This window comes from Rhipicephalus microplus, unplaced genomic scaffold (genome assembly GCF_043290135.1).
Source record: "Rhipicephalus microplus isolate Deutch F79 unplaced genomic scaffold, USDA_Rmic scaffold_304, whole genome shotgun sequence".
NCBI classification, from domain to species: Eukaryota; Metazoa; Arthropoda; class Arachnida; order Ixodida; family Ixodidae; genus Rhipicephalus; species Rhipicephalus microplus.
In genome coordinates, this window is record NW_027464873.1 from 138102 (window position 1) to 147500 (window position 9399).

At 60.2% G+C, this 9399-nt stretch overlaps 3 non-coding genes across 3 annotated transcripts in view; all 3 read left to right on the plus strand.

The window, feature by feature from the left end:
* Window positions 1-4453: 4453 nt before the first annotated feature.
* Window positions 4454-6268, plus strand: LOC142793506 (small subunit ribosomal RNA). Its single transcript, XR_012891590.1, has one exon. It is a non-coding gene; the product is annotated as a small subunit ribosomal RNA (ribosomal RNA).
* Window positions 6269-7987: 1719 nt separating this feature from the next.
* LOC142793503 (5.8S ribosomal RNA) lies at window positions 7988-8140 on the plus strand. The gene has a single exon (XR_012891587.1). It is a non-coding gene; the product is annotated as a 5.8S ribosomal RNA (ribosomal RNA).
* Window positions 8141-9294: 1154 nt separating this feature from the next.
* Window positions 9295-9399, plus strand: part of LOC142793514 (large subunit ribosomal RNA) — a 3957-nt gene continuing 3852 nt past the window's right edge. The window contains exon 1 of the ribosomal RNA XR_012891597.1: window positions 9295-9399. This exon is cut by the window's right edge and continues 3852 nt beyond it. This is a non-coding gene — a ribosomal RNA (large subunit ribosomal RNA).

The following is a 9399-nucleotide window of genomic DNA, read 5'->3' on the forward strand; positions in this document are numbered from 1 at the left end:
AGCGAAACAGCGTGAATGCGCCCACGAAATCGGCGTATTTTGAAGTGCCCGCCGGCGACCGTCGCACGAGTACGGTAAACCGCGTCAGCCGGGGCGTAGTTCGGGACGCCGACGAAAAAGTGGGAAGCGCAACTCGGATCTTCGCCGTTTTTGCAGGAGTGAGTGGCGGCCCTCCTGCGAGACCAAGAAGCATCGATTCGTGCACGAATTCGGCGCCTTTCGACGTGATCGCCGGCGACCGTCGCTCGAGTAGGGCAAACCGCGTCTGCCGGGGCGGGCTTCGGGACGCCGATGCGAAAGTGGGAAACGCTGCTCGGATGTTCGCCGTTTTTGGCCGAGTGAGTGCTGGCACTCGGGCGAAGCCAAACGGGGCCGATTACGGCACGATATCGGCGTCTTTCGACGTGCCCGGCGGCGACCGTCGCACGAGTACGGTAAACCGCGTCAGCCCGGGCGGAGTTCGGGACGCCGATGCGAAAGTGGAGAACGCCGCTCGGATCTTCGCCGTTTTTGGAGGAGTGAGTGGCGGCACTCCGGAGAAGCCAAGGAGCGCCAATTAGCGCACGATATCGGCGTCTTTCGACGCGCTCGCCGGCGACCGTCGAACGAGTAGGGCAAACCGCGTCTGCCGGGGCGGGGTTTACGACGCCGACGCAAAAGTGGGAACCGCCGCTCGGATGTTGGCCGTTTTTGGCAGAGTGAGTGCTGGCACACCGGCGACGCGAAAGAGCGCGAAAGCGCCCACGAAAGTGGCGTATTTGGACGTGCTTGACGGCGACCGCTGCAGGAGTACGAAAAACCACGTCAGCCGGGGCGAGCGACCCACGGCGGTCTGGGTGCTTATCGCTGCTATTATAGGGGCACCCCGGCAGACGCAGAAAAAAAAAATTTTTTTTCGACCTTCTTTTTTGCTGGTCGAGCTCGGGTAACCCAGGTCGCAATGGGAGCCGCGCACGAAAGCGGCGTCGCGAGACGCGTTCGCGGTCGCTAGTCGCACGAGCTCGGCAACCGCGTCAGCCGGCGCGGAGTTCGGGATGCCGACGGCTAAGTGGGTACCGCTGCTCGGATGTTCGCCGTTTTTGGCCGAGTGAGTGCTGGCACTCCGGCGAAGCGAAACGGGGCCGATTCGGGCACGATATCGGCGTATTTCGACGTGCTCGCCGGCGACCGTCGCACGAGTACGGCAAAGCGCGTCTGCCGGGGCGAGGTTTGCGATGCCGACGAAAAAGTGGGAAGCGCCGCTCGGATCTTCGCCGTTTTTGCAGGAGTGAGTGGCGGCCCTCCTGCGAGACCAAGAAGCATCGACTCGCGCACGATATCGGTGTCTTTCGACGTGCCCGCCGGCCACCGCCGCACGAGTACGGCAAACCGCGTATGCCGGGGCGGGGTTGGCGACGCCGACGCAAAAGTGGGAACCGCCACTAGGATGTTCGCCGTTTTTGGCAGAGTGAGTGCTGGCACACCGGCGACGCGAAAGAGCGCGAAAGCGCCCACGAAAGTGGCGTATTTGGACGTGCTTGACGGCGACCGCTGCAGGAGTACGAAAAACCACGTCAGCCGGGGCGAGCGACCCACGGCGGTCTGGGTGCTTATCGCTGCTATTATAGGGGCACCCCGGCAGACGCAGAAAAAAAAAATTTTTTTTCGACCTTCTTTTTTGCTGGTCGAGCTCGGGTAACCCAGGTCGCAATGGGAGCCGCGCACGAAAGCGGCGTCGCGAGACGCGTTCGCGGTCGCTAGTCGCACGAGCTCGGCAACCGCGTCAGGAGTTCGGGATGCCGACGGCTAAGTGGGTACCGCTGCTCGGATGTTCGCCGTTTTTGGCCGAGTGAGTGCTGGCACTCCGGCGAAGCGAAACGGGGCCGATTCGGGCACGATATCGGCGTATTTCGACGTGCTCGCCGGCGACCGTCGCACGAGTACGGCAAAGCGCGTCTGCCGGGGCGAGGTTTGCGATGCCGACGAAAAAGTGGGAAGCGCCGCTCGGATCTTCGCCGTTTTTGCAGGAGTGAGTGGCGGCCCTCCTGCGAGACCAAGAAGCATCGACTCGCGCACGATATCGGTGTCTTTCGACGTGCCCGCCGGCCACCGCCGCACGAGTACGGCAAACCGCGTATGCCGGGGCGGGGTTGGCGACGCCGACGCAAAAGTGGGAACCGCCACTAGGATGTTCGCCGTTTTTGGCAGAGTGAGTGCTGGCACTCCGGCGAAGCGAAAGAGCGCGAATGCGCCCACGAAAGTGGCGTGTTTGGACGTGCTTGACGACGACCACCGCAGGAAAACGAAAAACCACGTCAGCCGGGGCGAGCGACCCATGGCGGTCTGGGTGCTTATCGCTGCTATTATAGGGGCACCCCGGCAGACGCAAAAAAAAAAAAAATTTTTTTTCGACATTCTTTCTTGCTCGTCGACCTCGGGTGACCCAGGTCGCAGTGGGAGCCGCGCACGAAAGCGGCGTCGCGAGACGGCTTCGCGGTCGCTAGTCGCACGAGCTCGGCAACCGCGTCTGCCGGGGCGGAGTTCGGGACGCCGACGGCTAAGTGGGAACCGCCGCTCGGATGTTCGCCGTTTGTGGCCGAGTGAGTGCTGGCACTCCGGCGAAGCCAAACGGGGCCGATTCCGGCACGATATCGGCGTCTTTCTACGTGCTCGCCGGCGACCGTCGCACGAGTACGGCAAAGTGCGTCTGCCGGGGCGGGGTTTGCGACGCGTACGCAATAGTGAGAACCGTCGCTCGGATGTTCGTCGTCTTTCGCCGAGCCAGTGCTGGCACTCCGGCGAAGCCGAACGGAGCCGATTCGGGCACGATATCGGCGTCTTTCCACGTGCTCGCCGGCGACCGTCGCACGAGTACGGTAAACCGCGTCAGCCGGGGCGGAGTTCGGGACGCCGATGCGAAAGTGGGAAGCGCCGCTCGGATCTTCGCCGTTTTTGGAGGAGTCAGTGGCGGCACTCCGGTGAAGCCAAGGTGCGCCAATTCGCGCACGATATCGGCGTCTTTCGACGTGCCCGCCGGCCACCGTCGCACGAGTACGGCAAACCTCGTCTGCCGGGGCGGGGTTTGCGACGCCGACGCAAAAGTGGGAACCGCCGCTCGGATGTTCGCCGTTTTTGGCAGAGTGAGTGCTGGCACTCCGGCGAAGCGAAAGAGCGTGAATGCGCCCACGAAAGTAGCGTATTTGGACGTGCTTGACGGCGACCGCCGCAGGAGTACGAAAAACCACGTCAGCCGGGGCGAGCGACCCACGGCGGTCTGGGTGCTTATCGCTGCTATTATAGGGGCACCCCGGCAGACGCAGAAAGAAAAAAAAAAAAAAATGGGGACATGGCGTGCGTCACCGTGCGGCTTCGCAGCGTTGCCGAAGTCGCCGAGCCCTTCGACTGAGCCGAACGGCGGACAGGGAACGTTGGTCAGCCGTTCTAACCTGTCGGTGCCACGCCGAGACGTCGTTAAGGAAAACCGCGTCGTGGGCCTCTACGACGCCGTCGAGTCGTTGTACGTTTGGTGTCCAGCGTGTCGGCGGCGAGTAGCGGACACGTCGTTCACGACTTCGGTCTTTCGCAGTCGACGCGAACTTGCGGAGAGTCGTGGTGCCTCACGTTTTCGGCAGAAACCGCGGCGGAATTTTCCCGTGCGTGCGCGCACGACCTCGGTGCTGTGCCGTCAGCGTAGTGTTGCACAAACTCGTGGCCTACCCAAGGTGCGGTACGTTTGCGGCCGTATCCTCGGTGGGAATTTCGTGAGTAGGGTCGCAAATTCTACGACCTCGGCGGGTTTGAGAGCGACGTAGACTTGTGGCACGCTCAACGTGCCACACGTTTCGGGGCACACCCGCGGTGAAATTTTCTCGAGTACGCTCGTATTAGTGCCCAAGGAGGTCTGGGTACTTATCGCTGCTATTATGTGGGGGTTCTCGTGAGCGGCGTACGCGAAAGCGACCGGGTGTCTGATATGCGGCGGGCTTCGGCCTCGTCAAGCGTGTCCTCGGGTCTGCTCCAGGGGAATCCACGGCAGTCGTCTGCAGCCTCATCCGCTTGATGCGTTAGGGGCTGGTTGTCGGACGGTGCCGTTTTACCACGATATCGAGGTGTGTTCCGTGTCGTCCTCGGGCGATTCAGATGCGAAAGCGCCGAAGACGCGGGCGTGACCCGTCGTCTGGCGGCTTTGCAGTCTCGGCTCCGTTGCTAGTTCCGGCCGGTCCACCGACAGTGCAGCGGGCTTGGGCAACCCGCACGGCGCGACCGAGTCGATGCAACGAAAAAGAGCGAGCATGAACGTGCTTCTTGCCGCACGGCTCCCACTCGTCTTTCGGGAAGGTTGTGCCGTAGCGAGCTCGAACGCCGTCATCTCGGAGTGCAAAATAAGCGTGTTGGGGCGCCTGAAGGTGGCCTCCGCCGCACACAGACTGCGTCCGGCCCGCCGAAGGCGAGGACGGACGCGCAGTCGAACGATTACCTGGTTGATCCTGCCAGTAATCATATGCTTGTCTCAAAGATTAAGCCATGCATGTCTAAGTACATGCCGAAATAAGGCGAAACCGCGAATGGCTCATTAAATCAGTTATGGTTCCTTAGATCGTTTCTTCCTACTTGGATAACTGTGGCAATTCTAGAGCTAATACATGCAGTGAGCCTGGAGCCCTTTGGGTAACGGGTGCTTTTATTAGACCAAGATCGATCGGGTTTCGGCCCGTATTGTGTGGTGACTCTGGATAACTTTGTGCTGATCGCATGGCCACGAGCCGGCGACGTTTCTTTCAAGTGTCTGCCTTATCAACTTTCGATGGTAGGTTACTTGCTTACCATGGTTGTTACGGGTAACGGAGAATCAGGGTTCGATTCCGGAGAGGGAGCCTGAGAAACGGCTACCACATCCAAGGAAGGCAGCAGGCGCGCAAATTACCCACTCCCGGCACGGGGAGGTAGTGACGAAAAATAACAATACGGGACTCTTTTGAGGCCCCGTAATTGAAATGAGTACACTCTAAATCCTTTAACGAGGATCAATTGGAGGGCAAGTCTGGTGCCAGCAGCCGCGGTAATTCCAGCTCCAATAGCGTATACTAAAGCTGCTGCGGTTAAAAAGCTCGTAGTTGGATCTCAGTTCCAGACGAGTAGTGCATCTACCCGATGCGACGGCTCGGACTGAACATCATGCCGGTTCTTTCTTGGTGCACTTCATTGTGTGCCTCGAGATGGCCGGTGCTTTTACTTTGAAAAAATTAGAGTGCTCAACGCAGGCGAGTCGCCTGAATAAACTTGCATGGAATAATAGAACAAGACCTCGTTTCTGTTCTGTTGGTTTTTGGAATACGAGGTAATGATTAAGAGGGACGGACGGGGGCATTCGTATTGCGGCGCTAGAGGTGAAATTCTTGGACCGTCGCAAGACGAACTACTGCGAAAGCATTTGCCAAGAATGTTTTCATTGATCAAGAACGAAAGTCAGAGGTTCGAAGGCGATCAGATACCGCCCTAGTTCTGACCATAAACGATGCCAACCAGCGATCCGCCTGAGTTACTCAAATGACTCGGCGGGCAGCTTCCGGGAAACCAAAGTATTTGGGTTCCGGGGGAAGTATGGTTGCAAAGCTGAAACTTAAAGGAATTGACGGAAGGGCACCACCAGGAGTGGAGCCTGCGGCTTAATTTGACTCAACACGGGAAAACTTACCCGGCCCGGACACTGGGAGGATTGACAGATTGAGAGCTCTTTCTTGATTCGGTGGATGGTGGTGCATGGCCGTTCTTAGTTGGTGGAGCGATTTGTCTGGTTAATTCCGATAACGAACGAGACTCTAGCCTATTAAATAGGTGCGGGGTTCCCAGCACCTTACAACCTTCTTAGAGGGACAAGCGGCTCCTAGCCGCACGAAACAGAGCAATAACAGGTCTGTGATGCCCTTAGATGTCCGGGGCCGCACGCGCGCTACACTGAAGGAAGCAGCGTGTCTTTATCCCTGTCTGAAAAGACTGGGTAACCCGTGGAACTTCTTTCGTGATTGGGATAGGGGCTTGCAATTGTTCCCCTTGAACGAGGAATTCCCAGTAAGCGCGAGTCATAAGCTCGCGTTGATTACGTCCCTGCCCTTTGTACACACCGCCCGTCGCTACTACCGATTGAATGATTTAGTGAGGTCTTCGGACCGATGTCCGGCGCGGCCTTTCGGTTGCGCCGGTCTGTTGGAAAGATGACCAAACTTGATCATTTAGAGGAAGTAAAAGTCGTAACAAGGTTTCCGTAGGTGAACCTGCGGAAGGATCATTAACGGATTGTGAAGGGTGAGCGCCTCAGCTGCGTCTGCGCCCGACACTTTCTGCCGCTGACCCCGTTTGGACGCGGGGTCGGCTTTTCCCCACGGGGCTGCCTGAATGTGGAGCGGCACCCCGTGACAAATTGTTGCGCCCAGCGGACGCCAACACCGCGACCTTGGACGGTCGGCCAGGTGGCGGACGCGGGTACAAACGGCGCAACGCACTCATAGGTCGGCTTTCGACCCGCCACTGCACCGTGGCTCGAAGCGCTCGAAATGCGCGACCCGACCGCTGCGGGACCGCCTAGTACTGTAAACAGGAGCGGCGGAGCGCGAACGGCGAGTCGTGGTTACGTCGGTAGAAGGCGAGGCTGCGCGTTCCCGAAACGCCAGCCGAGTGCCCTCCCGACCGTTCGAGCGTGCAAGAACGAGACCCGACAATCGCGCGGCGACTGCCAAGTACGAGAGGAACGGCACAAGCGTCGGCGGTCGGTCAAGGAACTGGCGATGTGACGGGTCCGCTGTGCACCAGTGCATACCGTCCCGCCGTCCGCGGCAAGCGCCTCCGCGTCCTCGGGTGACGGAGGCTGCCGGTCGGTTCTTGCAGGCGAGGGATCTCGCTGGCACCGGTTCGCGTTGACGCGCGGCCGGTCATGGCACGGCGATGCGACGGCCGAGGTGCGCAGTACTCGATGGAGGAACCGCACGCTCCGATGACCGTCCCGCCCTCCGCGGCGTATGCGTACCGACCGTAATGGTTGCAGCAGCGCCGGCCGGCTTTTGAATTCGCCACACGAAACACGGTGCGAGATCGCGGTTAGGGGAGCGTCGACGTTGCCAGGCGTTTTGCTTGCTGCCGAGGGAAAGGCGGCACGGCCACGTCGCGCTCGTCGCGATTAGCGGGTCTGCGCGCTTTGGGAAGGTGCCGCAACGACTTGCCGAAAGAGGAAGCACGGAAGAACGAGGGACTTGGACGTCCCGACAATTGAACGCACTTGCGGCCAGGCCCTTGCTGGCTTCGTTCTTCCGCCTCGAGTAGGCTCGTACGCGGCTCCGGCGCCGAAAGTGGTCCTTGGCACCGACTTCGGTGGACGTGGGAAGTGCCGCGCAAGTACGGCGCGCCTGGCTCCACCTGTTGGCTAAAGTAGGCAGCCGGATCGGCATTTTGGTGTGCGGTGGCAAACCGTGGATGCGAAAAAAGCTTGTGCGATTTCGTGGAACAAAAAGCGGGGGTCCCCCTTTTTATGCGGAGGAGACCGACCCGCCTGCCGTGGTGAACCGCGACGCCACGGTAAAAACGGGAGAGGCTTGTCGATGGGACCGTGCATCCCGCGCTCCACGGAGGCCGGGAGGCGGCCGCCCGAGGAAATGTGTAGCCGTCGAGGCCCGCATCTGCGTGCACTCTTATCCAAATGGGTGTACCGCAGGCATTTTCTGGTTAGGCGGGCCAATGAGAGCGAGCACACAACGATACCTACGGGTCCGGCTTGGAGAACCGGCTTCGACGCCTCCCGAGTATTTATAGAGGGGTGGACCACGAAAGCACTCGCAAGTAGCGAAAGCGAAACGCCGTCCGAAACACACCGTTTGCTCGATTTGCGGCAGCCGAAAAAGGCGCGGCAGAGTTTTGGAGTCCAAGCGTGCGCTGAAAAGCGCCCTTCTTGGCCACTGTTTGGCCGAGTGCCAGAAACGTTTGGTTTTGACTGTACGGAATTGAACAAACACTTTTTCACGACTCTAAGCGGTGGATCACTCGGTTCTCGGGTCGATGAAGAACGCAGCCAGCTGCGAGACTTGGTGTGAATTGCAGGACACACTGAGCACTGATTCTTTGAACGCACATTGCGGCCTTGGGTCTTCCCTTGGCTTCGTCTGTCTGAGGGTCGGATCACATATCAAGAGAGCCTTCGGCGCACAAGGGAACGTGAGCCGTCGACTCGTTTTGACCGCGTCGGCAACACGGACAGCACGCTGAACACCTCACAGCGAGCGCCAACAGCGGCCACTCAAGGGCGAGACGGTGGCGACCGTCGTGCCAGAGCCCAACCGAAACGGGGGCGACCGACTGCATTGAGGATGTGGCACCTCGTTGAGACCGCCGCAGGACTTCGAGTCGGAAGGAAGCCTGCAGGGAAAGTGCGGTCGAGGTTGCGTACTCCTCTCTGCGACCGGGCGCGCAAGAGCTGCGAGAGCCACGGACGCGCAACTTTAACGCACGGTAAACACGAGGAGCGAAAGCCGGCCAGCAAAGCTTCTCCAGCCGTGCGCAAAGTGCGCGAGATCGCAGCCTTGCGTTGCGCTTGTTGCCCTCGAAGTAAGCAGGGTGTCCCGTAGACCGGGCGCTCGAACACGCTGCGGGGCCGTGCCTCCTCCAGGCTTTGCCGCGCGAACAGGGAACGTTCGCGCGCAAAGCGCAGGGAGGTGAGGAGGCTGCGCCCGACGTTTGCGGTTCGCTGCGTACGCGGTTGATGCGGAGAGCACGGCGCGACGACTTGCCGCGAAGCGGAAAAAGTCTCCCGCACGAGTTGGCGAAACGTTGGCGAAGCTTAAGGCGTTCTCGTCGTAGTCCGCCGTCGGTCTAAGTGCTTCGCAGTTCCCGTCCCGTTCAAAAAACTGGGCCACTCCAGTTGGGGCGGGGGCGACGCTACACGAGACGATGCCTCTCGCCAGGCTGCGTGGCTGCCCTTGCGGCGGCGGCGACTGGCCTCGGCGGTGTTTGGGCTTTCGACACGGTCGTTTATCACGCAACTGCTCGGACGACGCACGCGCGCAGCGGAATGCCGCTTGCCAGCCTTGTGAAGATGTGACCCTGTACAGGGTTGCGGGCGCACTTGGTAGGGCGTCGTACTCGGTTCGCGATGGGTTTACGAACGTGTCCCGTCACTTCCACGTCACACCGGTTGTGCGCCGCACGCGTGCAGCGGGGAAGCCGATTGCCAGCCTTGTGAAGAAGTGGCCCTGTACAGGGTTGCGGGCGCACTTGGTAGGGCGAGCGCACGCGGTCGTGCAGGAAGTTGATGGAAGCGAATGTATCCGCTGTCGACCTCAGATCAGGCGAGACAACCCGCTGAATTTAAGCATATCACTAAGCGGAGGAAAAGAAACCAACAGGGATTCCCCGAGTAGCTGCGAGCGAAACGGGACC